Below are 9025 nucleotides of genomic sequence, written 5' to 3' on the forward strand. Positions count from 1 at the left end.
TGCTGGCTACACTGAGCAGTCCAGGGGTTAATTCCCATGTACAAAGCAAGCCTCTTGTCACTTCAGGTGTGCATTTCTGCATTGATCCATACAGGTTATTTACTTCGGATAAGTTTGCCCTTGGGTGACACCTGGAAAGGCACCTGCTTAGAATTTGCTGAGAATCCATCCTGTGAAAATTCTTCACACACTGCAGTGCTGGAATCACCAGTATGATCGAACTGGCTTGTTCAAGAGGCATTCTGGTTTGGCCCCCCATGCTCAGAAAGATACACTGAATCAGGAAAAGGCCACGGAATGGCTAAAGAAGGAAGAAACAATTGTATATGAAGTGTTGTTTTTTTCACTCTAGCAACATAACAAGGGGATATCCTTGATGTCTGCAAATAAATCATAAAGAAAGGAAATCAACTGCAATTACTTGGACATAAAGTAACAGGAGCAATCAGAAGAACAGAAATGTTGTTGAAAAAAGGGTTGGACCATTGTAACTAAGGTACACAAACCTAAACTCACTTACCATCTGCTCCTTTTGCTTATTCTCCCCCACCCTTAAATTATATGTGGATATAATTTGACCTTGAACATAACTTTTGTTTTCTTTTCTTCTGAAAGACACAAAAAGCAGGAGAAATCCAATACATTGTGTGTAATAATCTAAGCTAAAAGGCAGCTTTGGCACAATACTAAATGTGAACAAACTAATCAACCAATACCTCTGGTCTGGAAGTTGAAGAAGGTTTCTAACAGTGGGAAAAACCTGGTTCCAGAACAGTGTTTAATTAGCAGTTTGTGATAGATTGATCCTTCTAGTCTGTCTCTTATGAAAATAAGAGGTTTTTGGTTTTTTTTTTTTTCATTCATGCAGGTATTTCTCTGCAGAGTGAGCCAGAACATCAACTCCAAACTTCCTTGAACTTTGAGAAACTTGGATTCTGATCTGTACTCCCCAGCTGGAGATCAGCTGAAGACATAGGTTGTGTTTACACAAATGCAGAGGAAATAAAGCAGTTTTATCAGCTCACACCAAAAGAAAGATAGCACAAATTTTCTCACGTGAGTCTCACTTTAGAGAGCACTGCCTGAAGATGGGCACTAGGTTTTGCTTGCATAACTCCCAGACAGGAACAAAAAAAATGCCACATGTTTTGCTGAGTTCTATTGTCTGTCCCTCCTTTTGTAAGGAAATTAAAGCCTATTTCTCTCCTAGTTCCATGAAATCTATCCAAATCCTGGTAACAAGCCTCTGAGAAATTGCTCAGAGGGAATAACAGACAAGGGTACACCCTGCACTGCTATGTTACTGCTCCGTGAGTTCCAGACAAAAGCATTTCTTGTGGTTTGGCAGCAAGCATCTACTCCTAAAACCCTGGGATTGCATTGTTCTTTACATGTCAAAAGTTGATTTAGTACCCACAGGCACAGATTGCAGGGTTCCTCTTTTTAGGAGGGATCTTCAGGTTTTCTAGACTGCTGGGGTCACCTCTGCCAGGCAGTGACACCATCTGGGACAGTCACACCTGAGTGGGCTGTAAAGAGCAGGCCCTCAGCTCTGCCCCGCAATGAATATTCCAGGGTTTTTATCCTGACCTAGGTTAAATGGTAATACTCCAGAAACTGAGCAACTGACTGCCAGGCCCATAATAACAACTCTGAATCATTAAATAAAGATACATCTTCAGGATAAATTATTGTTAAGGCTCCAAAATAGTTCTGCTGTGTTTGGAATTCTAATAATGGTAGGCAAGCTTGACTGGAACCTCTAATGATACAAAGATCTTGCAGTCTTGCTTATCTGTAGCTAAGTTAATGAGCCTGGGACCCAAACACAGCTATTATGAGGCCCTTCTGCTCAGAATGGTGTATCTTTACTTTCAAAGCAGATCATTAAAAGTAATATCTAATGAAAACTCCATCTGTTTTCCATTGAGCGTACACTTGGCTTTTTTCTTTTTTATTCTCTAAGGCTCCGTGAAGCTTTGCAGCACACAGGGCTGACACTGTCACATGGTAACAGGACAAGCCAGCCCTTGATGAAATTCCTTTGTCCAGGGAAGTTAAATATTGGGTATATCTGGATCTATTAACATAAAGGTAATCTTGACCTTTAATTTCATTCATATCCAGGAACTGGAGAGAGATGCACAAACATGAAGTGGTATAATAAATTTTAAGTCACACAGATCTGCACAGAACCAAATCTAGAGACCATAAATGTTATTTTACAAAGCATTAGCAATAAAAGTTGAGATTTGCCACTCTGTCTTCTCCCTTCTACCCAGCTAACTGGAAATTTCTGAGCCCTTTTAGGCCACAGGTCTATGACACAAAGTTGGGCAGCTGTGATCCCTACAGACACTCTTACAGTTTTCTATCACATGAACCTACAGAAGCCAAACACACACACATGCAGTTTCCATTACTAAATAATTCATTTGCCAGTCCCAGAAAAACCTGGTGGTATCAGATACACAAACACTTTATGCTAAGTGCTGTTAAAGCCTAGTTTCCAATACTTGAGTCTTGAGGATTTACCCAAGTGTAGATTTTCCTCCTACAAGGGTTTTCCTCCCTTATTTCCTGTACAGCCATACCTGTACCTGCAGTAATGGATTTTTTAGGCATTTCACAGAACAAGAAAAACATGCCTAAACTGACCATGGAAATTAAGATTTTTTTCCCATCAAAAGAAGGAAAATTTGGAACAAACACCAAATAAAGTGGGAAACTGGGAGAATAGGAGAGACAACAAGGAGGAAAGAGCATATTTTTGAATAGCACCAAGCTGTTTATGAAAAAGGTTGGAAACTTGGCTCACTACTGAAGACTGGACTCAGCAATCCAAAAGATAATTTTAATTCTACATTTCCTTCACCAGAACCAGTGATACAATAGATATTTTTCCTTTAGAATTAGTTTTCTCTGCACTTGCCCATGCAAACATGTGAGTTAAAATGCATGTCAGCTCTTTCCCATGCTCCAGCAAGGACAATAAAAAGAGAATGTGACCTCTTGTATGGCCCATGACAAGCATAAATGAATGATGTCTTAATATGCATTCAATGTGGCAAAAAGTCCCATATTTCATACAGCTTTATAAATAAAGTATATCTTCTCTGGTTGATGACAAATAAACCAGAAGAGAATCAAGCAGGTAATGTAGAAATACAAAATAATAAAGATTCATTCTTACCTTTTGCTTTTGTTAGAAAATGAGACTCATGTTTATGTTTGTTTATATGAATTGGCCCCCAATAATGTTGGAAGTGGTTCATAATTCCCACTCAGATTTTTAGAATTTATGGTATTTAATTCCTGCAAGTTCTGTGAAAATTGACAGCCAAGTTAAAACAGGTGATTCATTTCTCATTGAAGAAACAGGCTAAAATGAACTCAATCCCCATTAAACATCAGAAAATCCATGCCTAAACACAATCCAAGATATAAATCCGTAGGAAAAAAATATTTCACTGTTTGCAGAACTACTTGTATTGAATGAGATCACAGAGATATAACATCAGTATGACAGAATCTAATCACCACTCAACAAACATTTTGGAAACAAGTCAGCAACCACATCTGCTTCACCAGAACCAGAGCCTCATGTGACAGGAAGCTTATTAGAGACCCTGTCTCTCATTATTTTGTTTTTGCTTATAACTTCTCAGCATGTATATTCAATATTGCAAAATCAAGCAGCTTCCTTTACAGACCATCCAGAAAGGAGAAAGAAATTGTGTCAAACATTCCAGATCCTGAAGAAATTGATGCCTGTGGAGCTATGGATTTCTACCAGCAAAACATCTGGCACAAAACAACATTAAACATGAATAATTTGCTTCTCTTTCCCCTTACCATTGGTGTGAGGCAATAATAACTCCTCTGAAGTTTTCATGATGCATCAAGCCTGAAAACAAGATGAAAGTGAGGAAATCCAGCCCTCAAAACATAGCAAAACATCTTAAAGGAATACAACTCACAATTCCTTATTTTCTTAGTAGCAGAAAATGTTACATTGTGAGATATTTTTCATGGTTACTATACATGAAACAGTTGCTTTACAATACTCTGAGTGCAATTTAGGAATTCCCAGTTGTTGCTCTTTCATAGCTTTGGTCATAGCTCCAGAAGTCAGAGCCTCTGAGCAGGTAAATTTGGTAAAATTTACAGGGAAAAACACCACTCAAAGGAAAATCAGTCCATGAGTGAAGCCAAATGTCCAAAGTCTCAGCCAGGATAACAACAGCTCTGTGTACTGAGCCTTCCTTAGCTGAAACACTTCCTAAAGTGAAAGGATTCACCCCAAACACTTCTAAACTGGGGGTTCATAGGCACCAGCCCTTGAGTCAGCTGTGCAGTCACAGCTGGTGATGTGAGAGCTGCCCCTGCTCGCTGTGCCCAGCAGTGGGATGAGCTTGGAATGTTGTGTGACTGAAATACGGCACCTCCAGCTGCTGAGTGGCATCAGTCCTGTGCCACACAACTGCTCCTGTTTTCCCTTCCCATTCCTCAGCTGTGCAGGAGTTTTCCTTGCACATGAGGCTGGACTGCTGGTGGCATTTGGCAGTGCTGAGCAGTGGGGTAGCACTCACTCACCCCCTGGCAGGGAGGGGTTGCATGGAGAGCTCCCCACCAGGGCCCTGTGCTGGGCTGGCTCATTTTATACAGACAAAACCTCTCAAACAGGGTCCCACTCTGCAGACACATCAGACAATATCTTCCCAAAGCCTCTGGATAATTTTTCTTCTTTCTCCATCACCTTGTGGATAGATAAAAAAAACCTTTCAGGGAAATCTTAAGTCGGTGTTGCCATTTCAACCCCACAGATGTCAAAGTGATTTTTACGCTCTTTCTGCTCAGCTAATTGCCAAGCCCCAACAAAGGGACGTTAATGGGTTGCACCAGGCAATAAACCATCATCTATTGGCTCTAGCAACAAGGAAGGAAGAGAGGGAATGCAAAGCTGGAGCAAAGCACAGTCCCAGAGCAGGTCCAAATACTTGCAGAAACTGATTTATCCAAATATTTGATACCAGATGTTTTATTCAGACAACTTTAACAGACCTCCACAGAACATTAAACACTTCTTGTGTTTTCAGTGTCCAGCCCACTCCATCTGGGCACTTCTGCCACAGGGCACAAACAAAACACTGCTTAATATTAATCAGAGAAGTGAGTTTTGCTCTGCAAGTTCAATATAAAAAGAGTAAGAGCAAACATATGCTAAACTGTTCCTGGGAACACTGAACACAACAGAGGAGCTGTCTTGGATTACAGCATTTCCAAATTATGCCCAAAGTCTTGTTTTAGGGAGGATATATCAGTGATATGTTACCACAAATATCGTGCTAAACTGGAGCACTTTCCATATCTGATTAATAAATATCTGGTTCATAATATACCAAATTCATATTTCCTTGCTTACCTAGAGTTTCCACAGATTATTGCACAGCTACTAGTCCACAGAAAAGTTGCATCCTTTTTCTTGGATGTCTATTTGGGTATCAGTTCTTTACAGACAACATTAATTTTTGTCAGTGCCCATTTTTAGCCCCATGGACTCCTTGTTCTCCTATTAGTTCCTTCTCTCTAGCCCATTAACAGCCTGCAGCCATATGTACTAAAAATTACTACTTAGTGCACACATCTGTGCAACACCTTTGTCCAAATTATTGTAATTCTTGAAATGCAGGACTACCTATATTTGTCAAACAATACCAGGCTGATGAGACTGTGCAGTGGCAGCTGAGGTCACTTCTCCCTTATTTTCTCAGCTGCCAATGCACCCTCCAAGTCTCTTTCTGCTGATTCAACTCTGCAAAGGGGAAGGATAACAGGATAAGTATCTGGCCCAGTTTTCTCTCTCTGCAGTAGCTCCTCTCCATCATGGATTAAATTCACCTACCTTTCTTAACTGGCCCCATCTATTGCCACCTCCACTTCTTCTTTATATCTCTTGCTGTCTCAATCAGTAACTCCAACTCAGAATCCAGTTCTTCTTTAAGAGATGTGACCTTCTCAGTTGTCTCCTGTCCTCCTGAAAGGCTCACAGCTCTGCCAGCCTTCCCCTCTAAGTTCCTTCTATCACTGACTTTAGCCTCTTCCTACGAGCTCCTCGTGCATCCCACCGGGTGCAGCTGGACCCTGGGATGTGCAGAGCTGCCTCTGTCCCAAAGCCACCGAGTTCTTGTGTGTTTACTCAGCTCAGGCACTGGATGGTGCTCTTGGCGCTTTCATGCTGCAAAATCACTTTCCAAGCTCTCCCGCTTCTCCCGAGAGCTGTAAAAATTCCCTGGGGTCACATACAGTTGCACATCTAAGCCTCTAAATCCCCAGAAGAGCATGTTTTGACTACACAGAATGTAGCTGAGGCTGCAGTGGAAGGAGCTCAGCTAGGTAAGGACAAATGCCAAATGAAATGTCTCTGCCTATGACACACAAATCCACCGAGCAGTGTGGCTCTCACACACGGCCTCAAATATTTTGTTTGCTAATTGGTTCCTTATCAGTGTTCCCCATAGCAACAAGGGAGATGTAAGTGGCATAAAGTGGGCTGAGTGACATTATGTCTGCATGTAAATGTGACTGGGATTGTGCATGGAGGGGATGATCTGAGGGAGGTTAACAACATAATGTGAAACCTCCTGTGGTCTCAGAGGAGAAAGGAGCTTCTTAATGCTGCCTGAGTGAGGCAGGGGAGCTAGCTCAGCAGCAGACCTTGAGAGAATCAGACAGATTCTATAGAAAATGAGTTTGTTTGATCTTTTTGCTACCAGATGTTTGTCTGTTATTTTTCATAAGAAGGTCAGAAGATTTTTGGTGTTTTTAAAGGTGTCACGAATAAGCAAAGGAAATATACTTAAAAAAGAAAAAGCTATAGGGAGATAGGAGATAAATGTTCAGGTTTTTTTCCTTCCTTCTGCTGACTTTTGTGCATCCTCAGGCAAATCAGGCTGTCTCTCTGAGTTTGCTCAGCCATGTAAATTGGAGATAATTCCTTCTCTTCCAGCTCTTCTAAAAGGGCCTTGCTTCAATGGAAGGTGCCATAGAAGTATAAAATATTTTGTGTGTCTGCATCTAAGGAACATAGGTCTGGAAAAGGCACTCTAGCAAAATAAAGAAGCAAATAGAGAGATCACTGTAGCATTTAGGAGAAATCAAAGAAAAAGGGAATAAAAGGATTTACAAGGATGGGGTGGCATTGAGAAATACCTGGACTGGATGTACCCACTGACCTAAGATGTGGGATTTAAACTTGTATTTATAAGTATTTGGACTGGACCACCTCTGGCTATACAGACATCAGCACAGCCCCAGAAAAGGCTCAGGAATAACTGAAGAATCCCAACTGGAGGAAGACCTTGAATGACACTTTCAGCAATCCTACCTGGATTAAACAGTTCAGAGGGTGGGCTTGTTCATCTGAAAGACTTGCACAGATTTGGTGATCCCCTGAAAGTCTATGGCAACTCTTCAGCCGCCTGGTCCACTGCTTACACAAAGACTGCTCCACCTTCTTGGGTATCCTCCTAAATGTCTCCAAAGGCAGTTCTGAAAGGGACAAACTGAGGGTTAACAGCACTTGGATGAATAAAACACTCCAAAATGAGCACTGCTGTTGAAGCCTTAACATGGAAATCTTTTGGCTACACCAGTTAATACTACACACAGGGGACAATGAATTTTACAGTACTTGCAACACTCCTTCCTTCTCTTGGCAAGTGGGCATTGCAAACCATTAGAATTTATGGGATAACTGAGCTGCTTGTGCCCCAGAGGAAGAAGATGGGATGAACAGCCCCCTCCTGCAGATCTGCCATGACTCATCTCATCGAGGTTAACAAACCAGCCCTCTCAAGATGCAGAAGTTGAGTGCAGGAGATGCTACTGCTCACACAGAGAAATGCTACTGCAGGCAATACTTACGTGTAAAACAGCCTCAAGAAACAGAAATCCTCTTGTTATTTTAGGTTTTTAGAAGAAAACATAATCTCTTGAACAGAGTGAAGAACAAGAGAGCTCTCTCTGGGGTCCCACTTGCCCTTGTTGTCCCCACGTGCAGGACCACACTGGGTTTGCTCAGCAAGGTCTGATAAATGTGTGGTGACTGACACAGGCCTTGTGGTGCCTCTCTCCTCTGCTGTGACACTGCTGCAATAACAGAGCTGCCAGGAGGGAGCCTTTGCCCAAGCCTGCCCTCAGCAGTGATGCAAGCAGAGATGCTGCTGTTGCAGCAGTTGCAGTGTGTGCAGGTAACTTTGTAATGCAGGTTTAGGGACTCTGAATGGGGTATGGCTTATTTTTAGATCTTCCCAGGAAGGAGTGTGTAAGCACAAAGCAGAGTTGTGCCTCCCTGCAATGGCAGCTCTGATTTACTGCTGAGCAAGGTTACTCAAAAGACTGTGTTCTTAATGTGCCCTTTGTTACTCACACACACTGAATTTCTGATTTCTTGGTTATTTTGCAGAAAGAAAAATTGTGTAGTTTCATGGTATATCACAACATTCAATGAGCTTGTCACTTGGGAATACCAAGAGCTTTCAGATCTTAATATAGACATCTTTCAAATGAGATCATTAATGTGTATATATCTGGATTTAGGGCCAATGCAAGCACTTCGATTTTTTGCCTGCCAAATTTTCATTTTTGGCTCTATTTTCTTCCCATATATTCAAAGAACTGCACCACATGGAATCCTTTAAACAATAGATGGGATAACATAATTTTTCAATTGCTCTTGAAAAGGTTTTTAACCACATAAACTATTCCAGGGTTCACTAAGAAGTTACCATTGCAAATAATGTAATTGTTCCAGACTAAATTCCTTGCATTCCAGAAGAACTTTTGAAGCAAAGAGCATGACTGATTTGGGATTTTTAACCAGCCTCTTTATGGTAATACTCAGATTAATGTAAATTTTCTCCAAAAGCTTTGTTTTAAAAAGAAAAGACCAAAGCCCAGAAACACTCCTAGCTGCAGAATCAATACTTAAAGTTAATGACCCATCAATCTCAACAGAAGGAAA

At 41.3% G+C, this 9025-nt stretch overlaps 1 long non-coding RNA gene across 2 annotated transcripts; it reads right to left on the reverse strand.

The window, feature by feature from the left end:
* Window positions 1-209: 209 nt before the first annotated feature.
* Window positions 210-7548, reverse strand: LOC117005909. Of its 2 annotated transcripts, none has more exons than XR_004419920.1 (3): window positions 3856-7548; window positions 521-3324; window positions 210-301 (listed from the first exon to the last, which is right to left on the reverse strand). It is a non-coding gene; the product is annotated as an uncharacterized LOC117005909 (long non-coding RNA). The 2 variants fall into 2 exon arrangements; XR_004419921.1 differs by lacking the exon at window positions 210-301 and having other exon boundaries at window positions 489-608; window positions 3194-3324.
* Window positions 7549-9025: the final 1477 nt, after the last annotated feature.

This window comes from Catharus ustulatus, chromosome 22, assembly GCF_009819885.2.
Source record: "Catharus ustulatus isolate bCatUst1 chromosome 22, bCatUst1.pri.v2, whole genome shotgun sequence".
Classification (NCBI taxonomy): domain Eukaryota; kingdom Metazoa; phylum Chordata; class Aves; order Passeriformes; family Turdidae; genus Catharus; species Catharus ustulatus.